Consider the following 23,744-nt stretch of genomic DNA (forward strand, 5'->3'; position numbering starts at 1 on the left):
TCACTGATTTCGTGAACGTCTACTCAGGCCTCTAGTTAACTCGTAAGCGTTGAAGATTCACTACATCGATTCCGAATGATCTAAAAACTGAACTTAGCAAATCTCGAAACCTTTCGCTGTGGCAGAAACGGCCAAAATATGAATAAACTACTTCGAAGTCCATGACGTCGCCGACCTACCGGCGCAGGGTTTTCAGCGCGAAATTCAAACAAATGCTTGGTAATAATAATATTAATAATAATAATAATAATAATGTCGGATTAAACGTCCCGAAGGCGAACTGAATGAACCTGATATTAGACAGGTAGTCACGCCATGACTTCACTCGGGGCATTGAGCAGACAACTGCATGCACTGAAGAAAAAAAAAGCAGGCAGATCCCACGCCCTGGGGGAACGATGTTATGTGAAGCAGTGTGCAGTGAGCCTACCAAGTTAACGAAACGACCATGAGAGCACCAAGACGTAGGTGGCTGTTTCATGACCTACACGACACGCATGTCATGTCATGAGCTAATCATTTATGTTCGTCATACACTTTTTTTCGTACTATGCCAATTTTGGTACATCCCAAGTTAACGAAACGACCACGAGAGCACCAAGACGTAGGCGGCTAGATAGATACTGTCAAAGTAGCAAATGTTCGCCAAGAAATGCTTCGCATTAAAAAAAAATATGTTACAACGTAGCTCTAGCGATTGCAATCGTCTGCCAACATTTTCTGCCCGTTTCGGCCACGTCTGCTGTGCTTCTTCCCTCGTGGCTAGCTGATGACGTTCAACTGTCGAGGCGATTGCACCATCCTTGCAAGTATACGTCGCCCTCTCTGCATTCGACACGTCTGCAGGTTGTGGCCTCACTTGCCCACACAGTTCTTTTGCACCGCAAAAAACCACAGCACTGAGACCCATGCCGGAACATAAACGCCTGTATAGCAAGCTCATGCGGCACTGTGCCGAACTAGAATTTGCAATTTGGGGGTGCATGGTTCTGTGACACGAAAAAGTGAACAGCCTTGAAAGCATGCCACCGCCTAAGCCACTGTTTAAGACGGGGAAACACAGGCCAAGAAAAGAAAGTGCGGTGGGAACTCTAGACACTACGGTTCAACGCAGCTGCACGGAATGCTTCGCTAAGGAGGGGTTCTAGCGACAGACGGCTGCATCGCCAACACAAATTGGTCACACTGTACAAAAATAAATAAATAAAGAGAAAAAAAAAACGAAAATTGGTTCTCGAGGTGGCACGCGTCACGGAACAATTTTCGGGGCGCACAACGCCCGACCCACTCGAGGAAGATGTCACACACACACACACACACACACACACACACACACACACACACACACACACACATCGTGCCCGTCTTCAGGTTCTGCGGCGTCCGCTATAGCACGACGTAGGCTTCGCTCAACGGAAATATGGAATTTCACAGATGACTGCTGGCGCGATAGCGCTTTTAAACGTCGCTTCTCACTTCTAAAGCATCGTCCTCGATTCCTTGTAACAACCGCACGGATCTGGCACACAGAGTTTGAACTAGCACTGCGCGTAATACGACCCTATCAGGCTGAAGGAAGCCGGGTTGATTCTATTTCCCAAACATTTTTACTGCCGGAGGAAAAGCTCACCTTAAAGATTCTGCCATCTTGAGAGGCGCTGCTCAAATGATCCGCCGACCGCTCCTTCGCGCGCAAGCGGTCTCAGAAGAATAGCCCCGTTCTGACGTGCTTTCCGCCTCGGTTGGTTTGTCACTTCCAATCTGATCACGCAACTTAAAAAAGAAAAATTGTTTGTTCTTTCCCTCTCTGCTAATCCCGTCTTTTTTTTTTCTTTACCGAGCGAAGCCACGAACAGTTTCCAGTGATGCGACTGTTTGCAGCTATCGACTTACGATGAAACACGAACTACGGAGCGAGCAGCGACCATCGATACGGGCGGTCGGCGGGTCGGGAGCGAACACGCATCAGCGCATGCGCAGTTATCTCGTCGCAAACACGGTGACGAAGCCCAGCGAAATGTACTGCTTTATCGGGCAGGGTGACTCATGCTTTGCGAAAGCCGGGAAGTGTTTGTGGTGCAGCCCTCTCTACTTCACCTGGCAGCCGCTGCTCCCTGTGTACTTCACCGAAGACATATGCGCGGCTTTCCCCGGAGCCTGCGAGTTGGACCCCGACCAGAGTCGAGGGTAACGCCTTGGCGGTTTCAAGCGTAGTCATTTTTATACGAAAAATCGATAGAGGGAACACAGGCACTGGCATCGCTTAGCTACCACGGAAATTGTGAACAGTACACATCGATTTGTCTAATCTTCGGGCCTGCCGCTTCAGACTATGGAGGAAGGAGATAATCTAGGGGGAAGCAGCACGTCATGCTATACTGGCTTTCGCGGGCCAACTCTCCGCGAAGCCAATCTCCTTCGCCTTTTTTATCTCTCTCTCTCAAAAAGTCGGCCCAACACGTGATCCTGCTCTCGGCGGTATCGGCAGACGCCTTCTAGATAGCGCAAGGTCTGTGCAATCCGTGACGTGACGCTAATAGGACCGACTGTCATATAATCTGATGGGGTCGCTCCCGAGCGATCCGCGGTGATTTTGACGTCACCAAGTTTGATCGCGCCGCGTTTGGAAATGCAAATTTCCGGCCTACCAGCATGACGTCATAAAGGAGAGTGCACAGGCCTTGCGCTATCTAGGTGGCATTGTGCCGGCCCAGTGTCGTTGGTTCCCGGCAAGTTACAATCGACGTGCACTAGTCCGGGGGCGTTTTGCCGACCGTTCTGCGTGGCACATTAGCCAATAGAGACTTTTAGCGTGTCCGCTATTCCGGCAAACCGGGGCGGTATGGGCGGATTACCGGATGGTCGGGGGCGTAAACGTGAGCGGCCAGATTGGTGGCGCCAGCTGGTGGTGCAAAGCTCAACCACCTAAACACAGAGCCAATTACTATATTCTTCTTAGCCGGTGAGTAAGTTTTCGACAGCGGCGTAATTGTGAGCACAATTACGCTGCTGCCGAAAATTTGCACCAGCAGCGAAGCAGAATAAAGTACGTTACTGCAATTTTAGTTCTGTGTTTGTCTGATTGAGCTCTACAACACCAGGCGGCTGCACCGCTCTGGCCGCTCACGTTTACGGCCCCGACCATCCGGTAATCCGCCCAAACCGCCCCGGTTTGCCGGTATAGCGGAAACGCTAAAAGTCTCTAATAGAGACTTTTAGCGTGTCCGGTATTCCGGCAAGCGCGGGCGGTTTGCCGGTTTAGCGGGGGCGTAAACGTGAGCGGCCAGATTGGTGGCGCCAGCTGGTGGCGCAAAGCTCAACCACAAACACAAAGCTAATTACTGTATTCTGCTTAGCTGCTGATGTAAATGTTCGGCAGTGGCGTAATCGTGTTCACAATTACGCCGCTGCCTAGAATTTGCATCAGTAGCGAAGCAGCTGGATATAGTGGGTTACTGCAGTTTTAGCTCTGTGTTTGTCTGGTTGAACTCTACGCTACCAGGGGGCTGCACCGCTCTGGCCGCTCACGTTTACGCCCCCGCAAATCCGGCAATCCGCCCAAACCGCTCCCGTTTACCGGAATAGCGGTCAGGCTAAACGTCTCTAACATAACAAGAGCATGGTGGCGCAACCCGCCGCCCCGTTCCAAAGGGGACGCTCGTAGCATCCATCCATCTATCCATGCGTGCACTGTATCCGGATAGGCTCGTGCGACTTCGGTCGTTTACTACAACGCGTGCATTTATCGCCTTAGTTGCACCATGCGAGTGCGGCAGCCGCACTTTGTCGGCGCACCGGTTGTCTTGCCGGACGAGCTTGTGCTGTGCGCGGCGGTGGAAGGCACTAAACTTTACCGCGACGTGACCACGTGTATGGCCGCATTTTATTAGCTTCACTTTCCTTAAGGAATTGCGACGTACTAGTTATTTCGTTCCTCGATGCTTTCTCCTGTGTGCGAAGTAACGTCGAGTGAAACGCCTCACGAGGTGACGTTGTTAAGAATGGCGAGCTGCAAGGAAAAATTGCCACCCAATTACGACTGGGGGACAAGGCGCGCATCCCCCACTCTCCGTCGCTGCAGCTAGACTGCGTTCGAAGAAGCGGGCTTTGTGCTGAAAACCACCTCCATCCACGAGCCCCATCTCCGTTGTGACGAAACGGGTTCGACGGACGAACTATTGTGCCCGAGGTCAGCAGCGCGAACCTGATTTCGCTACGCATGAGCAAGCCGCGGCGGGACAACGAGCTACCCAGGATGTCTCCGAGCTTCCCGGAACGACTCCCCTCGGTCGTCGGCTCGTCTTTCGCACCTGTGTGTTTGCGTGTGTGTGTGCGTCACCTTGTCGCGGGAGGCGGCTAGTTTTGCGATGACGAAACGAACATTCGCTGCCTTGTATCGCCGAAGGACCGAGCGTTTAAAAACGGCTGTTGGGCGGAGGCTCGACACACTTCTCTCGTGCAGTCAGCTTGGACTGACACACTTTTCTCTTGAGCAGTCATGTTGGACTGACACTCTTTTTCTTAAGCAGTCATGTTAGACTGATTTAATTTCTGTAAATAAACCCATTTTCCTCGTTCTCGATGAGAAGCAGTTCTTCCCTTCATCAACGTCCTCAGCGTGTTTAAGTTGGACGACGGCATGGGCCAGCTACCTTCGAATTCATGCCGGACTCCAATCTTGGCAACGGATCTCGAGCGATGGGATTGAGCCCCCAATCCCGACAACTGGCTGACAGCGGTGAGATGGACTTTGCGACATGGTGCTGTATCTGCGGTGAGTGCTTGATTCTTGCTTTGACTCTCTAGGCTTCATTTTGTGGTTGTTCTGTTTAGAACTGTAGGGAAGCTAGATTGTTGTGTGTTAGCTAGGTTGTGTTTTCCTAGCTAGATTTAGAGAGCAGAATCAAGGCAGTAAAGCAGCAGGCATGGGGTTAAGGACACTGCTGAGAGACGAGTTGTTGATTGTTGGTGAGGAACTGGGCCTAGATGTACGCGAGGAAATGCTAAGATCAGAATTATTGCATATCATTTCCGAACAGGCCAGTGAGGAAGATATTGAAATGGGATTGGAACTTCTCAAAAAGAGAGAGAAAAGAGAAAGAGAAGAACGGAACAGGGAGAGAGAGCAACGCGATAAAGATCGCGAGTTAACAAAAATGCAACTTGAACTTGAAAGCAAACGTTTGGAGTTGTCTCAAGGAAGTGAAGGCGCTCTGGGACGATCAAGTGAGGCAGAATCGTACCGCATGGACAGGCTATTAAAGCCATTTGAGGTCGGGACCGACATAGGCTTGTTCCTAAGCAATTTTGAAAGGACTTGCGAAAAGATGAACTTCGGCCCGAATACATGGCCACAGCGGTTGCTGTCTATGTTGCCGTGTGAGGCGGCGGAAGTAATCGCCAGACTGAGTGCACAGGATGCATATGATTATGCAAAAGTTAAGGCGGGTTGCGTGACAGTGCCCACAGAAATAGTTCGTGTGTACGTGCGTGTGTGTGCTTAGGTTTTTTTTTCCTCTTTTTTTATCCTTCTTTCTTTCTCACCTATTGCATCCCCTTCCCCCTCCCCCAGTACAGGGTAGCCAACCGGAGATCATCTCTGGTTAACCTCCCTGTCTTTCCTTTGCCTTTCTCTCTATCTATCTATTAAGGCTAGTCTCCTGAAGAAATACCGCCTTTCAGCCGAAGCTTTTCGGCAAAGGTTTAGGAGCACAGGCAAGAAAGATAGCGAGGGATATCCGGAGTTTGCATATAGCTTAAAGGCCAACCTAGTCGAGTGGCCTAAAAGCGCGGAAGCGTACGACAGTAGAGACCTGATCATTGAATGCATGTGTCTAGAGCAGTTTTACAAAACCATCCCCCAAGCTGTGAAACTGTGGGTGCAAGACAGAGGGAATGTAAACACTGTGGAAAGGGCGGCTGAATTAGCCGAAGAGTACGCAACCCGTAGAAAGTTGAACGCCGAGGAGGGAAACTGGGACGGTCGAAATGGACCGCGGAAACCATTTCCGTTCAAAAAGGGTGCGCAGACTAGACGATCGGAGCCTGTAGACATGGCGGAAAAGCCCGCAGAAAAGAGCGAGGAGAAACTTAACGGAGAAACCGCACAAAAAGAACAGAAAAGAAAATTCGAATCTTTTAGACCAATGCGCTGTTACAAATGCCACAAACTGGGACATATAGCTGTAAACTGCGAGAAGTCTAGCGTAGTTTTCTCCTACGTGGAGGAAAAAGATGAGAATATGGAACTTCTAAGTCCATATCTCTACGACCTGCAAGTTAATGGAAAACCATGCCGAGTGCTAAGAGACAGTGCCGCCACGATGGACATTGTCCATCCGTCTTACGTGACGGTAGATGACTTCACCGGAGAAGTAGCATGGATAAAACAGGTTGTAGAAGAACACAGCGTGTGTCTGCCCATGGCCAAAGTCAAAATCAATGGACCATTCGGGGAGCTAGAGACTGAGGCTGCAGTTTCCAAATCTTTGTCACTGCAGTATCCTTACATCTTTTCGAATCGTTCGAATCAGTTACTGTGACAAAGGGCTCAAACTGGGAGAGGGCATAGTACAAGCATTGACCCGAGGCCAAGCTCGTAAGATCGCGGCGCTTTCGGTGGAAAATGCACACGCTCCTCCAGCGGAAGCAGAAAAGGGGATAACTTCAATACCCGAATCCGAGCTAGACCCGAGGGACAAAAGAACAGTTGAGGAGAGCCTGCCAGCTGACCAGCTCAATGAGAGCGTAGCACTTGAGTGTCAAAGTTCTAGCCTGCAGGAAGAGCAAGCTGACGCACTCACAAGCGAGACAGGGTCGTTATTATCACCGGCCTCAAAGAACTTTGATCAGCTCTTACGTGTGGATAAAGAGTCACTGGCAGCTGAGCAAAAGAATGATGAGAGCTTAGCTAAATTACATGGCACAGCTAAAGAAGGCATTGCTAGGCGCAATGTGACGATACATGAGAGAGGAGGTTTGTTGTATCGGCACTACAGAGATCGAAAGGGTAGGATTTTAGATCAGTTAGTCGTACCTACTAAGTATAGGGAGGACCTTTTAAGTCTCTGTCATGGAAATGGGTGGTCCGGCCACCTAGGCATAAACAAATTAAAGGAAAGATTGCTTATGGAATACTACTGGCCTGGCTCTTTCAAAGACGTAGAAAACTTTGTAAGATCATGCGACGCCTGCCAGCGTTCGCGTAAACCAGGAGAGACATGGAAAGCTCCACTGAAGGTAGTGCCCTTAATAACAGAGCCTTTCAGACGACTTGTAATAGACACGGTAGGGCCTCTTCCAAAAACAAAATCGGGCTACAGGTACTTGTTTACCATTCTGTGTCCGGCTACCAAGTTTCCAGAAGCAATCCCTTTGAAAGAGCTCAGTTCCACCGAAGTAGTAGACGCGCTTTTGACAGTGTTTGCACGAGTTGGGTTTCCAGCCGAAATTCAGGCAGATCAAGGGTCAGTATTCACGAGCGCACTGACTTCCACATTCTTGCAAAAGTGCGGGGTAAAGTTAATACACAGTTCTGTCTATCACCCTCAGTCAAACAGTGTAGAGAGGTGGCATTCGGTGCTTAAGCGAGTTTTGCGTGCGCTCTGTTACGAGCATAAGAGGGACTGGGAGAACTGTCTGCCGGCAACTTTGTTTGCTTTGCGAACGGTTCCACATGAAGCGACAGGGTTCTCACCAGCAGAACTAGTGTATGGGAGGACACTCCGTTCTCCACTGAGAATGTTAAGAGAGATGTGGGAGAAAAGAGGGGAGAGTCCAACAGTGGTTGAATACGTGCTAAATTTACTGGAACGGCTAAGCGCAACCCAAGAACTAGTCGGAAAGAACATGGGAGTAGCTCAAAAGAACGCCAAATTCTATTACGACAAGAATGCGAGGCTTCGTACGTTTAACGCCGGAGACCAGGTAATGATCCTCAAACCTTCAAGAAAGAACAAGCTTGAAGTTAACTGGGACGGGCCCGTTAAAGTGTTGCACAAACTTTCAGACACTAACTATGCCTTGAGAATGCCCGGTCGCAGGAAGGAAGTGAGGATATATCACTGTAATTTGATGAAGCCGTATGTAGAGCGGAGCGGAGTCGTTAACTATACCATCAAAGAGCCGGATGGCATTAGTACCAAGTTTAAGGAGTATAGGGCGACCTCCAACTCTGAAATCGGTCTAGAAGAAGTAGTCCAGCACTCGGTAAGCTCGCACGCTCTAAGACCCGAGCAGCTAGATGAGCTAAAAGAGGTGTTAGGGGAATATCTCGACAGATTCAGCGATCGGCCGGGTAGAACCGAACTGATAACGCATGAAATTGAGCTGACATCAACCGAACCAGTAAGATCAAAGCCTTACAGGGTGTCTCCAAGACAGAGAGAGATTATGGAGGCAGAGATACAGCGCATGCTAGAGTTGGGAGTTATTGAGCCCGCTGAGAGTGACTACACGTCACCGCTAATACTGGTAGAAACCCCTAACAAGGACCCTCGTCCGTGTGTTGACTACAGGAAGTTAAATGCCATCACTAGGGATCAGCTGTACCCGATACCCAACATTGAGGAACGAATTGAAAGAGTTAGCGTTGCTAAATACATTTCAACTATAGATCTCGTGCGGGGGTACTGGCAAGTTCCCCTTTCAGAAAGTGCCAGCCGCTATGCAGCATTCATCTCGCCTGTAGGCACTTTTCGCCCTCTCGCACTCAGCTTCGGGCTGAAGAACGCGCCGTTTAGCTTCTCTAAGTTAATGGATATTGTCCTAAAAGACTTGCAGGAGTTCGCCTTGCCCTATCTTGATGATGTGCCAATTTTTTCGGACAGCTGGGAACAACACGTATCGCACCTCAAACAGGTGTTCTCACGGTTGAGGGAAGCCGGCTTGACGATGAAAGCGGAAAAGTGTAGGTTTGGTTGTTCGCAGGTTACTTATCTGGGCCATGTTGTCGGTCAGGGCATGAGACGGCCGGCGGAGCTGAAAATAGCTACGATTGGAGGATTTTCTCAGCCGTGCACGAAAACGGACCTTCGTTCATTTTTGGGACTTGTGGGGTACTATCAACGGTACATTCCGAATTACTCGCAAATGGCAAGTCCATTAACAGACGCCCTCCGAAAGGGAGCACCGAGTAACGTACACTGGGATAAGGACAAAGAGAACGCTTTCCAAAGTTTGAAAACGCTATTGGTTTCTCGCCCTGTGCTTCGCGCGCCAGACTACACAAAGGAATTCATAGTTCAATGCGACGCAAGGGACAGAGGTATGGGCGTGGTACTAAGTCAGGTCGGCGACGATAACGAGGAGCATCCTATCCTCTATGCCAGCCGTAAACTAAATGTAAGAGAGGAAGCCTACAGCGCTTCAGAGAAGGAATGTGCTTGTTTAGTTTGGGCCGCACAGAAGTTGTCGTGTTACTTGTACGGAGCGAAGTTCATCTTCGAGACCGACCACTGTCCTCTGACGTGGCTCAATCAAATGTCACACAAAAATGGCCGCTTGCTCCGATGGAGCCTCACTCTCCAAGAGTACAACTTCTCCGTTAGATATAAGAAGGGAAAGTTGCATAGCAATGCGGATGGTTTGAGCAGGCTAATTTGAATTCTGCGTTTGAGGGTCCCGCCTAAATTTTAGGGTTACTAGTGCTAATTTTATTAAGCGAAGAAGATCCTCTCTCATTTAGCAGGATTCCATCCATGATTGCTGAATTCGTCAGCAGGAATTTGCTTCAGAAATTGGCATAGCGAAATGCAGCATTTTTTGTTTCTGCACTTCTGTTGTTGTTTTTTTGAAGCCTAGCGAGTCTAAAGCGCGGGCTACATGGAGCGAATTGTCACGGCGAACGCGGCGCGGCGAACAGGGGCGCGGCGGCAAGACGTCGAAGATGCGCTGCATAGCAATACATGAGGCGAACAGCAGGCGGACGCCGCCGTGAGTTCGCCGTGTTGGCGCCAGTGTTATCAGACTTAGCATACGCGTTGCGGTAAACGATGAAACAAATATAAGCGCTTTTTAAGGTGGCATATACCGCTTTTATAACTGAAAAATACACCAACACTAGCGCAGACACCAACGTGGTTGCAGAAGACGAGAAAAGGCCCGCGCGCGAAAGACCAGGATGCCTAGCGACCGGAACTGGCGCCTCCCGATTTGCTGTCGTCCGCCGCTGCGCGCTCGACGCTTCCGGCGGCCCGACGAAAATATTTGGACAGGCAGGTCGGCGGCGGCCGTCAAATTTTTGGACGCCGGCCGTCGGGCGTTCGCCGCCCAAGGAAGTTCGTCGCTCGGACGCCGGTTATTCGCTCCATGTATTCCGGGCTTAAAGTGAGAGCCAATGCACGTCATCTCGGCGCAGAGCCGTGTTGTGGGGTTCATTTTGCAGTTGCATGTCCTTGTTGGATGTTTTGGGGCGGTGACATCAATACACAAGTGGTCGCTGCGAGCCAAGACATCAATCCCCCCCCTGACCACCTGCCGTTCTCTTCCTGCCTAGCGGTTGTCAGCGCTAGACAGCCGAGATTTTTCGGGCCATGGAGGCGCTGTTAAGAATGGCGAGCTGCAAGGAAAAATTGCCACCCAATTACGACTGGGGGACAAGGCGCGCATCCCCCACTCTCCGTCGCTGCAGCTAGACTGCGTTCGAAGAAGCGGGCTTTGTGCTGAAAACCACCTCCATCCACGAGCCCCATCTCCGTTGTGACGAAACGGGTTCGACGGACGAACTATTGTGCTCGAGGTCCCCAGCGCGAACCTGATTTCGCTACGCATGAGCAAGCCGCGGCGCGACAACGAGCTACCCAGGATGTCTCCGAGCTTCCCGGAACGACTCCCCTCGGTCGTCGGCTCCAGTCTTTCGCACCTGTGTGTTTGCGTGTGCGTGTGCGTCACCTTGTCGCGGGAGGCGGCTAGTTTTGCGATGACGAAACGAACATTCGCTGCCTTGTATCGCCGAAGGACCGAGCGTTTAAAAACGGCTGTTGGGCGGAGGCTCGACACACTTCTCTCGTGCAGTCAGGTTGGACTGACACACTTTTCTCTTGAGCAGTCATGTTGGACTGACACTCTTTTTCTTAAGCAGTCATGTTAGACTGATTTAATTTCTGTAAATAAACCCAGTTTCCTCGTTCTCGATGAGAAGCAGTTCTTCCCTTCATCAACGTCCTCAGCGTGTTTAAGTTGGACGACGGCATGGGCCAGCTACCTTCGAATTCATGCCGGACTCCAATCTTGGCAACGGATCTCGAGCGATGGGATTGAGCCCCCAATCCTGACAACGTATACAGTTTGTTACTGAAATTGCTAGACGCAGCACCGGGGTTGCGATCATTATACTACCACGGAAATGATGGGCATAACATGGACTTGTCTTAATATTCGTGTTTGTGGCTTCAGATGTTTTGCTTGAGTTACTTATTCGGTTTGATCTTTCTAAATTCTGTCACATTAAAAAAAACTGTGTCTTGCTAAACGCATGAAGGCGATAGGTTCATACGCACGGCCATAATCGTTGCCAACTGTTGCCTTCACAGCACTTTATTTTGTTGAAAAAAAAACTCGATCTGCAGTCTCGGGCTCGTTTGAAGCAAAAAAGGTAAAGTTTAGGCAAATCCATGCGGTAACCATTATTCCTGTGCTGGGTGAACCGTTATGCTAGTAGCTTCCATTGATACTATGGCCCCAGTTGCCGCTATCAACTTGTTTACGAACCTGTGTACGGTAAACCATGGTATTTGAAATCCGGCGGCGCGGAGCCTGATTTCGGAGGCCATTCTGCGACGGGCGTTTTCCAAAGCATTCGGAACGAGACGACGTGAAGGTAACCCTGATGGGCGATGGGCCCGCTTCAAAAAGCAGTGAAAGCGGTAGTTGAAAGGTACGGCCCCCTGGAAGAACTAGAGGGGGTACCGGAACTGTAGAAGTTTAATCGAGCGCTGCAGTGGAAGAGCTTGGCTATGGGAAAGGGCTGCTGTGACACGTAGCCCTTCGTGCAGAGACGCCACGGGGATCACTCCTGATGCGACAAAGTGTGCTCCGGCTGTGAACTATTCTAACGGGCCAATTAGGAAAACAGAACACATCGTGCTAGATGACAACGGAACACTTCCTTAGCCGCGAGCACCTTTACTATAGGCGACCAGTTACGGTCACAATGATGTTGAGTTCGTGATGATGGTAGATTTATTTCTAATTACATCTATTTGAATCGTGGAGGCGACATCTAGCCTGTGTGAGCACGTGTTATCATTCCATAATATAGCATTACTCCTATCTCTGCTTTATCTCCTAAATATACATATATATGCCTATGACAATCCCACCCTCTCGTCTTCTTTTTTTTTTTTTGGCACCTATAATCACCCGCTCAACAAGAGAGGTTGACCCGGGCCACGAGTGCCACTGGTTGGGGCTGAACTCGCCGACCCCCGAGCCAACCGCCTACAAGGTTGTTACGTCATTTGGACACGTGATACGGGTACGGAAGACGGTCTAAGTGGACGACCTACTCTGCGCCAAAACTTTCCGTTTCGGTTCCTCTATTTGCTGTGAGTGCCGCCGCTGAGTCAGCCGATAAGGACTGATACAAGCCGAGTACATGACCCTCTGTTCCAGAGCAGTCTCAGAAACAAAAAAAAAGAAACCGTGATATGATACAGCCAAAATATCCCGCGAATAGGTAAGTACTTGGGCCTGTTGGCACGACACGATTGAATGTATACGGCGCGCGAACACAGGAGCAGACGATAAAGAGGCACAGCAGACGACAAACGGCGCTTCACTGAAACTCTAGTCAACGCGGCCTGCACGCAGAGCTACGCCTATCAGAATATAGCATGAATGGCCGCGGGCTTTCAGCCGTGGAAGTCAGGCAACGAGGCATGGACGTTTCAATGGAGAACGCAAGCGAAGATGTCCTGTTTTCTAAAGTACAATTTTTCATGGTCGGTCGGCCTTCGAGTGTGACCTTCGCGACCCAGCGAGAGCGCAACTTATTGTTGTTGTTATCTTTGAGACCTTGCACGGCTTCGCGAGAAGACGCTTAGATGGGTCCTGTTCAGCCTCAGGCACTAGCACAATACAACCGTTGTAATCAATCAACCATTTAGAGGAAGCTGCTAATGGGGTTAAAGAGCTTTAGCTGACTAACTGCTTAGAAAGACATCGTAGCACACACAGGGTTAAAGCATATCATACATTCAAATGCAACAATGTCATACAATCAATCAAGCTAGCAAGCAATCACTCAACCAACCAACGAGTCAACCAGTCAATCACGTGCGTGCGTGCGTGTGTACGTGCGCGTGCGTGTACGTGTGTGCGCCCGTTTGCCTTTCTGTCAAGTTAACCTGTCAGCCAAGAATGACCTAATATCTTTTACACAGGTACAACACACCGCGTGTGCGCTGCGGATCGCATACAGCAAGCTACAGATCTTCAACCCGCAAATCTGCAGTGCGCATGCGCACTGTGGACAACACACGGCACGGATTACGCAATGCTGAGACGCGCATACGCTGCCTCAAGCCTTCCTTTTCATGTGCCACGAGGCTGCGCGGACATAGCGAAGTGACCGCTATAACGAAAGAACTGAGACTTCCTATTGGTTTTCGGCGGATCCGCGACACAGAAATAACCGCAGCCCAACCATATGTCAAGTGCCGAGTACCGACTCGGCAATAGAGACACGCGAGTTTCCACAAAAGAAGAAACAAACACAACGGCTCCGCTGGGTCACGCTTCCTCGTCCGCCTTTTCCTCCGCGGCTCGGCGAGTCCCCGTCTGAGTCAGCGTCGGCCAAAGCCATTTTTTTCACGACGAAATATGGCCACTGACGGCAGCTGTCAGTCGCTCGGTTTGCACCGTTCAAGGACGCGGGCGCTACTTCCTGGGAATCTCTGTGGCGCGGGCAGCTCAATACAGAGCACCCCTGCTTCACCGCGGCGGTTGGTGAGTTTTCAGCTCTCAAGGACCACTTTACATCGTGTCAGTTAAAGCAAGCCCAGGAAGCAAAAACCGCGCCGAGATCGCTTTTGTTATCCAGGTTTGCCCCGAGCGAATAAATCAGTGGAGCTGCACGGACAGGTTTCGGTGCACTGTTTAGTGGAACTCTAGTAAGCCGGGCTATCGACCCAGATGACGCTGCACCTTGACAAGGGTACGCGAAAGAAAAATGGGACGTCCTATTGGAACGCGGCTACATCAGGATATGCAAGCATTGCGGTTGAAATTTATCTGTCTCTTACTTGTACCACCTAAAAGGGAGAGTCAAACTTGTCGGCAAAGCCTCGGTCGATAACGACGTGACAGCACGAAAAAAAGAAACACGGAAATTTATTTCGGGAGAGGAGAAAAAAGACGCGTCGCTATCTTACATCTTTTCATTCAGTTTTCTGTTTTCGAGGCCTTTGCTCTTCAGTTACGCGCAAAACTACAGCTGACCTTTCTGCGTTGCATCAATCCTGTTCTTTTTCTTTTTTCATCCTTATGCGAGCTCAATCGATATGTCAGAGACAGCTTCACGAAGATAGGTTATCGCGCAACACTCGCACAATGCAGGTGCCACTCTTTCGGTGGACTCAGTATACCGTTCACAAGCCATCACCCATTGAAATGTCTGCCAATGGATAAATATACTGAAACTTTGTTCACCATATGTTACTAGTTTGAAGATTAAAGTTAAGCAATCAAGTAACAGTTCTTCGTCTACATGCTCTCACTGGTTTTGGTGTCAATAGACCTAGATATGATTATTACGAGACTACCCATCTAGACTTTCATTTTTCGGGTTTCTTTCTTCCTTTCTTTCTTTTTTTTATCACTGCTACTTAAAAATCAAACGGAACGAAATTTCACTTTGGCAAAATTGGTTATAAAGATCATCATCATCAGCCTGAATACGCCCACTGCTGGGCAAAGGCCTCTCCCATACTTCTCCAACTATCCCGGTGGTTATAAAGATAAAGCTGTATAATTTAAGCAATCTTGGCAAACTTGTAGCGCTGCTAATTGTCTAATTATCTCACGAACAGCCTCTGTATACATTGCACACAAGCAGACGACGAGTGCGCCTGGTGATTGGCGGATGTGACGTGAATCCTAGGACCTCGAGATTTTCAGCAGGCCGCGGGCGCCGCCTAATCTCGGAGGCAATAATGCCGAGCAGCCGAGCTCGGCGTCGACTTCCTGCAGTTCTGCGTCGTTTCCGACAAGCGTATAACGGTACCGTATTTTTCTTTTTCTTTAATTTTCACTACCAAAAGCGCATATATCGACCAGCTTTTCGTGACGCATCCACCTGTGTTTCAAACGTAAAATTATGCACACACAGGCTCCTCTATATCTATACTCTCCAGACTATAGGCTTCTTACGCGGTCCAAAATTGCATTGCACTCAGCGCTTGAGGTAGTGTATGAAAGCTCCAAACCGACGCTTTCCTTGCCTTCGCGGGTTCGGCGTGGCTGCTGGGTCGCTCAGTATATATATACATATATATACTAAAGGTATGTGTGCTTTGATGCAAGTACCAGCAAACAGGCTTGTGTAAACGCTGTATGCTGACTGCAGCCAAAGCAGCGCGAGTACCTCCCGTTCTGCGTAAACAAAGGAAAGAGAGAGAAAAAAAGGAAAAGATAAAAAGAAGAAAAAAAGCACATAAAGGCTGAACACACACTGTCGGCTCGAAGGCGCCTCTAAAGCGCACCAATCTCTTAATAGAACCACGAATTCCATCCAGTGGCTGCTTTGAAATTACTTGATTCGCTTTACTTTAGCCATTCTGCGTGTGTGTGTGCCCATTCTTGGCTGATCCTCCCGAATTGGCACATCCCAATGTGACACAAGGATTATCGAAGCCTTCAATGTATTCACAAGTGGTGCCAATGCGACGATAGAAGGTATGTAAAAGTTGCGACCTTTGCGGTGCATAAACATATTACGCACTGTACGAGTTTGCGCGACGCATATGACGATAGTAAAGAGACATTCAGACAGATAATGTACGGCGAAGTACGCATATCCGTTATTTGTACTGAATTTATTTAACCCCTTTATAGAGGCACCGCTTCGTATATAGGCTCCAGCATGCGCGCCGAATCTGCAGAAATCATTCTTTAACAGTTTAGTTCCGTCTCATAGAGAGAGAGAGAGAGATGCAAATGAGAGAAAGGCAGGGAGGTTAACTAGAGTTAAAGCCTCCGGTTTGCTACCCTGCACTATAGGTTCGGCGTATAGCGATCATTCAATGAGCGATTTTTAGGTTGTACGTGAAAAGTTGTAACAGTTTACGGATTACCGGAGCCGTGAATGGCTATAGCAATAGCGACATCTCACTTTTTTCCAACTAGGTTGCGCTCGACATAAATTTGTCGCACGAGCCTTCGCGCCGTACGAAGCTTGTAAGAGGACTGCATCATGTTGATTACGCCGCTACCAACGCTTCGCATCAGCATTTAGGTAAGAGAGCACAGTATTAGGTTTGTGTGCCTTCTGGTAGAACTGCGCGTCACAGGATGTCGCCACCAACGTTGTTCCTGCCGCATACCTTTCCGATACCCATACGTTTACGGACAAGCTAAAGCTCTTCGCATACGCATATACACTTACACAAACGCCAAGAAAAGGAACCAATAAGCGTCAATTACAGGGGGGGGGGGGAACAGGGGAGTGCTTTTGGAGCCCCCCCCCCCCCCCTTTCCGGACCGCAAATCTGAGACGCCTACAAAGAGATTACAATGCTGCAGGCTACAATTAAAAATCACAATGTTCCGAGGATATTCGCTTTTTTTTTATTGTTATCGCGCCCTGTCTGAGCTACAGCACGCGACCACTGTGTCTTGTTCTTTCGCGTTGTAGTTGATACAGAGCACGATTAGTGAGTATTAAAGATTTGGCACAACAACAAAGCAATTTTAATTACGCGTAAACTTACAAATTTTGATCGCAACAATGACTGATTTATTTTGTGTGCTTCTCTCAATGCACCGCTAATTTAGATGCTACCCCCCCCCCCCCCGCCCCCCTGAGAAATGAAACGCTACGCGTCTGGGTTGAGTACAATTTTGGCGTGCCTGGTGTCCGAGTGAGCCGGGCTGAGTGAAATTTTACTGTGATTCTGAGTCCGACTAAGACGTCAGCAAAACATGCGAGGGCAAACCAGAAAGTGTTGCCCCTATTTTTTTTTTTTTTAGCCATATTGCAGCTGTAAAGGCGAAGCCGATAAAGCCCGGCCTTATCTGTCGGACGCTCCATGACATGGCGCTGCTGTCAGTTGTTGACGATACCGGTTGTGCTTCACACATCCACGAAAAACGAACAACGAAGTGTGATTCGTTTCCTCTGGAGCGAGGGAACGAACGCCGATCGAAATACACAGGGAAATGCAGCCTAAGTATGCGTAAAGGAGGCATGTATAGGCAAGTGTGAGGTGGTGGTGTTGTGAGTTCGCAAAAGGGCCGTGAAAACTTGCATGACTATGAGCGTTCGGGGGGAGGCCGGGTGCGTCGCTGACCGACAAGAGGGACATCTCAAATTCAGTGCCGCGATGGGACAAATGTCTGAGCCGGTGTGGTGACTATGTGGAAAATGGTGTAAAGTACGCAGAACAGTGCGTATATTTGTAATTACCTGTATGTACCTAATTCTGGCTAATAATAAAAAAAAAAAAATTGGCTTTCTGATTCGCCCTCGTACATTTCGCGAGGTGAGCCTGAACGAGTTCCGTCCAACGTAGGTCGGGGTCCCCCGACCTACGTTGGGGGACCCCGAGGCGCTTTCGGCTGGAAGCCAGTGCTCGCGGAAGCAATTAAAAAAAACACCCACCCTTTGCAAGGCGAAAAGCCGCCCACAGCACCGTACAAGGGACCTCGGTGCAACTTCGCAAAAGACGTGTCGCGCGGATCAAAAGCGATGTCCTCGCGAGCGTGAAATCCAAAGCGCGCACTGGTCCGTGCGTGTCACGTGACCATAGCGGCACCGATTTCCTGCGCTCCGGACAATGGGCCAGTTTACCGCAACGCGGTGCAATCGACGACGCCTCCACGACGAAAGTCAAAGGGAAAGGAGAAGAGGGGGGGGGGGTGATGCGTGTCGTCGCGTAGATGGGGAGGGCGAAGAGTCACTGAAATGACGAAGCTTTTTGTCATCTGCACGGAAGCGGCACGAATCGATAAAAAACAACACCCCCAACAACAAAAAACAGGTACGGCTTCCTCAGAAAGAAAGCTCGGCTGTTAACGCATTCCGGTACGGGTATCGAAGACCGGTGCAGTCGGCTTTCTGCGACAGTCGTTTATCTAACTGAGCTTAGGCTGGTAGACGGGTAGTGCGAGCGCGAGTTGAAGGCCGACTGCAGGGAAATATTGCAGGGCGTATTTTTCACTAAAGAAACATTTTGTTTCTTTAGTGCTAGCGTACGCTCTAAGGAAAGTTTGCACCCTTTGTATCTTATCTTGTCCCCAAAACAAAGATCCTCCATCATGCGTGCCTTCCCTTTGTTTAAGGTCACGAATGGCACGACCTCATAAGCGTGAGATATGGTTCTCGATAGACAAGCAACAGGCGCAGTGCATCAGCTAAACTGAATAAATTAAATGCCTGTAATACCGACGCCGAGTATTCTTCGCAAACCAAATAAGTGGCTAAGCTGATTTTCTTTACTCGCTTATTTATTATTGAAACTTTCTTTTAATTGTACAAGCAGAGAAAAGTCAGAGGAAAATTTACAGCGTGTTATGTCGACCGAGTGAACTGTTAGTTAGTCGAATCTGACAAGTGCGTAGAAACGGCAACCACACGACCAAGGAAATCATTCAAAAAAGGAAGGAAAAGAAAACCGAAAGATAAATGTGTCAAAGTATCTTGTTTCTTTACAGGACAAAGTGCGTATATATCAGTGGGCAGGGGACTGAAGCGCTGATTTTTCGCGCGCACGCGTTGTCGAATGTGACCTACTGGGGCCTCCCTTCTTATGCCTTTGACGAAACTTTCCACAGCAAAAATCTGCCTGTCGCAAGAATAAATCGGTTGTCAGCTGAAAGCCGACGATGATGACGATGCTGCTCATACCTGCAAGGAGGGACAGGCGAAGAATGGGGTGGCGGCAGGGGACACGCAAGAGAAATATGTATTCCAGAGGGGGAAATGAAATCTGCAAACAACGTACCGTCTCTAAACATCGCAAGCAACGGGACAATAAAGAGATACAATGTGCCTCAGTCCCGTTCCATTCGCTGGCTTCCGATCTAAATACCACGTACCGACCAAGGAGGTTGGTACCGACTAGCCCCACGGCACAGTCGTTAGGTACCGTCTCTCGGTGCGCCTCTGCATCTTCGTCGTCATCAGCGCCGTTCCGGCCGCTCCTTTAATCGGCGCAGTTTTCGCGCTACGGCGACACGAACGCATTCCAAGCTCACACGGCGCTTCTCCGCATTCTTCCAAAGAGTTGCGCCTAATTAAGTTAGGCATGAGTGCCGTGACGAACGCGAACGTGAAACGCGTACGTCGCTTCGCCGTTCGCTATCCCGGCGTCGTTTCTCCCGGGGGATGCAAGAATCGAGCGTCGAGGGGAGGTTGGTTACGTGAGAACGTGGCGGGGGAGCGCCCGGTTTGCAGGGGAGGGGGGAGGCGGAGGGAAAGGGGGTGCGTGAGTGTGTGTAGGAGAGTCACATTCCGAACGGGGCGGCATCGCCTACCGTCTACCGCGCGGCCTTGGGCGCTCCAAGTATGAGCAACGGGGAGAGGAGCAGGGGGAGGAAGAAAGAGAGAGGAGGAGGACGTTTCTCCGTCCGGTGACGTCAGCTATGGAAGCTACAGAGGGGTTTCTCCACCAGGCTGTGAAAACCGCTTTACAGGGTGGCCGGCAAAAAAGAGAGAGAGAATCGGCCCAGGCGATGCGGGAAATTTCGCGGCGCGTAAAAAGCGGTGTTTCAGCGACCATCTCTGCCTCGTCACAATAAGGCGTGCGATACCGAGACAAAAATGTGTTTTCTTTCTTTCCTTATTTTCTCGGAACTACCACGAGTTGCGAATTCGTATGGCAGTGCTCGAGACTTTTGACGCGCGCATAGTCTCACGGACTATTTTATCCCCCTTTTTGGTTAACCGTTCGACCACCCCATATCGTATTTTCATGTATCCCCCGCATATCACTAAAGCCTGTTTCTCTCTCTCTCTATATATATATATATATATATATATATATCATGAGAAGCCAACAAACACTGACACCAAGGACAACATAGGGGAAATTACTTGTGTTTAATATATATATATATATATATATATTACTTGAATATATATATATATATATATAGAGAGAGAGAGAGAGAGAGAAAACTATCAGTCATAGCTCTCGTAGTATAGCCCTCTGGGCCGTTTCCTTTTTTTTTTCGAAAGTAGTCCTATTAGGGTTATTATAATTACACGAAGGTATTTCGCCCTCATCAGCAGCAGTCCTTGGTATAGTTATTCTGGCGGCTAGCTTCCCACGCTATGCGTGCCGCCATCGCACCTGGTTAAGCTTTTCCTAGACGCTAGAGTTAGGCTTTGTCCGCGCAACCTTGAGCGATCGGAAAGCGCGTTTCCCCCTCTTGGCCGGCGGAGAAGGGAAGCTTCGTTCCGGCCGCGAAGCTCTCCACATCTCTGTAAGGTGCCTTGGGGATGTCTCGTGCCGAAGATGCCCTCTCGGTGAGCGCATATTTCACCCCTCATCTTTTAAGAGGTTCAATACATACAAGCATTTGCCTAGCAAACCAGATTTTTTTTTCAAGGGAATTTTCCACGTCTCAGTAATTTCTCTCGTCGTATTCGAGTGCTGATTGCCGTGTTATAGTTTGTTAACGAAGCTTTCCCTCAAGTCTAAATATTTTAAGGCAGTCTTCCTAGCCTCTAAAGCCGCTCGAGTTGGCTCTTCTCCTTGAGCGGCCATTTTTCCTAGAAAGTATGCCTTCCAACTACTCCGCCCTTAAACTGGCTCTCTCAACTACTACACGCAGAGACAAAGCAACAGCGCGCGCATTAGATCCCATAGATGAGATAAATATTTACAATTAGTATTAGGGTTATAATTATATTCGAGTGCTGATTGCCGTGCTATCGTTTGCTAACGAAGCTTTCCCTCAAGTCTAAATATATTAAGGCAGTTTGTCGTGTGCGTATCATGGCTACGCACGCTTATATCGCATTCCGTTTCTCTACCACGGGTGCGCTTTAAAACCACGGCGCTGCAGTTTTTGCTTTTCTCTTCTTTCTTCTTCCCCGCCCTTAAACTGGCTCTCTCAACTACTACACGCAGAGACAAAGCAACAGCGCGCGCATTAGATCCCATAGATGAGATGAATATTTACAATTAGTATTAGGGTTATAATTATATTCGAGTGCTGATTGCCGTGCTATCGTTTGCTAACGAAGCTTTCCCTCAAGTCTAAATATATTAAGGCAGTTTGTCGTGTGCGTATCATGGCTACGCACGCTTATATCGCATTCCGTTTCTCTACCACGGGTGCGCTTTAAAACCACGGCGCTGCAGCTTTTGCTTTTCTCTTCTTTCTTCTTCTCCGCCCTTAAACTGGCTCTCTCAACTACTACACGCAGAGACAAAGCAACAGCGCGCGCATTAGATCCCATAGATGAGATGAATATTTACAATTAGTATTAGGGTTATAATTATATTCGAGTGCTGATTGCCGTGCTATCGTTTGCTAACGAAGCTTTCCCTCAAGTCTAAATATTTTTAGGCAGTTTGTCGTGTGCGTATCATGGCTACGCACGCTTATATCGCATTCCGTTTCTCTACCACGGGTGCGCTTTAAAACCACGGCGCTGCAGTTTTTGCTTTTCTCTTCTTTCTTCTTCTCCGCCCTTAAACTGGCTCTCTTCACTGTACTACACGCAGAGACAAAGAAACAGCGCGCGCATGCGATCCCATAGATGAGATGAATATATATATATATATATATATATATATATAGAGAGAGAGAGAGAGAAAACTATCAGTCATAGCTCTCGTAGTATAGCCCTCTGGGCCGTTTCCTTTTTTTTTCGAAAGTAGTCCTATTAGGGTTATTATAATTACACGAAGGTATTTCGCCCTCATCAGCAGCAGTCCTTGGTATAGTTATTCTGGCGGCTAGCTTCCCACGCTATGCGTGCCGCCATCGCACCTGGTTAAGCTTTTCCTAGACGCTAGAGTTAGGCTTTGTCCGCGCAACCTTGAGCGATCGGAAAGCGCGTTTCCCCCTCTTGGCCGGCGGAGAAGGGAAGCTTCGTTCCGGCCGCGAAGCTCTCCACATCTCTGTAAGGTGCCTTGGGGATGTCTCGTGCCGAAGATGCCCTCTCGGTGAGCGCATATTTCACCCCTCATCTTTTAAGAGGTTCAATACATACAAGCATTTGCCTAGCAAACCAGATTTTTTTTTCAAGGGAATTTTCCACGTCTCAGTAATTTCTCTCGTCGTATTCGAGTGCTGATTGCCGTGTTATAGTTTGTTAACGAAGCTTTCCCTCAAGTCTAAATATTTTAAGGCAGTCTTCCTAGCCTCTAAAGCCGCTCGAGTTGGCTCTTCTCCTTGAGCGGCCATTTTTCCTAGAAAGTATGCCTTCCAACTAAAACCGACTATCGCGGACAACATGAGTCTCTTTCCACGTAAGTGTGAGGCTCGGAGCAGGAGCTGTGGCGCTTGAAATTAGCCTGGGGCCTGACGAACCAACCGACTGAGCTATCTTTCTGGGCAACATCGAAGGGTCACGAGTTCAAATCACCTGTTATGTTCCTTTTTTTTTCTGCCCCTTTTTCTTTCTTTTTTTTTCTTTTTTTTTTCTTTCTTTTAATGTCTTTTCCTTTATCTTATCACTGTACGGGAACCCTCCTAAAAAAAATATATATATATATATTTATATAGATCTTCAAATATTTATGGCCTCACACTCACATGTGCAGGTCATAAATACCAGGTTCTCTAGCCGAGTGCCATCCATGCGGTATAACCGAGCTCAGATTGGTCCACCTTGACTGACCAAGTAGGGCACCACTGTAGGTTAAATGAGGCGTACAACTCCTGCGGGACCCGCCGTGGTTGCTCAGTGGTTATGGTGTTAGACTGCTGAGCACGAGGTCGCGGGATCGGACCCCGACCACGGCGGCCGCATTTCGATGGGGGCGAAATGCGAAAACACCCGTGTACTTAGAATTAGGTGCACGTTAAAGAACCCCAGGTGGTCGAAATTTTCGGAGTCCTCCACTACGGCGTGCATAATCAGAAAGTGGGTTTTGTCACGTAAAACCCCATAAATTAATTTTTAATTTAACTCCTACGGGGACGGTAGAGTATCCGTCTCCAGTGCAAGAGGACCGTGATTCAAATCCCGGTGCCGCGCTATTCTCCACCGGAAAATACAAAAAAAAAAAAAAACGTGTGTTGAGAAAATTGCACAAACAGGCCTGGAGTGCGGCCTGATCCCGGTGACCAGAACCGGTAACGCACTCTCTCACCAGAGCAGGATTGGCCACCCTGGTGCAGTACTTGGCCACAACCTCCTATATGAATACAACAATCAAACCCCGGCCCTCAGTCCCCAGCAGCCGCGAAGCAACTGACCACGGCGGCGGTCAGATCTGTGACGCTGCAGAGGGTGCTAAGAATACCTGGCTCCGGACAGGCCGCCATTGGAATCTGAACCTGGCAACGTTTAACGTTAGAACGCTATCTAGTGAGGCGAGTCTAGCAGTGTTATTGGAGGAATTAGA

At 49.0% G+C, this 23,744-nt stretch overlaps 1 protein-coding gene across 2 annotated transcripts in view; it reads right to left on the bottom strand.

Moving 5' to 3' along the window:
• Positions 1-23,744, bottom strand: part of LOC126544193 (uncharacterized) — a 126,647-nt gene that overhangs the window by 58,326 nt on the left and 44,577 nt on the right. The window contains exon 1 of one of the 2 annotated variants that reach the window (XM_050191430.3): positions 1,631-1,810. The exons of the other annotated variant lie outside the window; for it this stretch is intronic. The gene's annotated coding sequence lies outside the window, so the exon portion shown is untranslated. Of the gene's footprint in view, positions 1-1,630; positions 1,811-23,744 lie in introns of those variants that run through there. 2 annotated transcript variants of the gene reach the window in all.

The sequence above is a fragment of the Dermacentor andersoni genome, chromosome 10, assembly GCF_023375885.2.
Source record: "Dermacentor andersoni chromosome 10, qqDerAnde1_hic_scaffold, whole genome shotgun sequence".
Taxonomy (NCBI): domain Eukaryota; kingdom Metazoa; phylum Arthropoda; class Arachnida; order Ixodida; family Ixodidae; genus Dermacentor; species Dermacentor andersoni.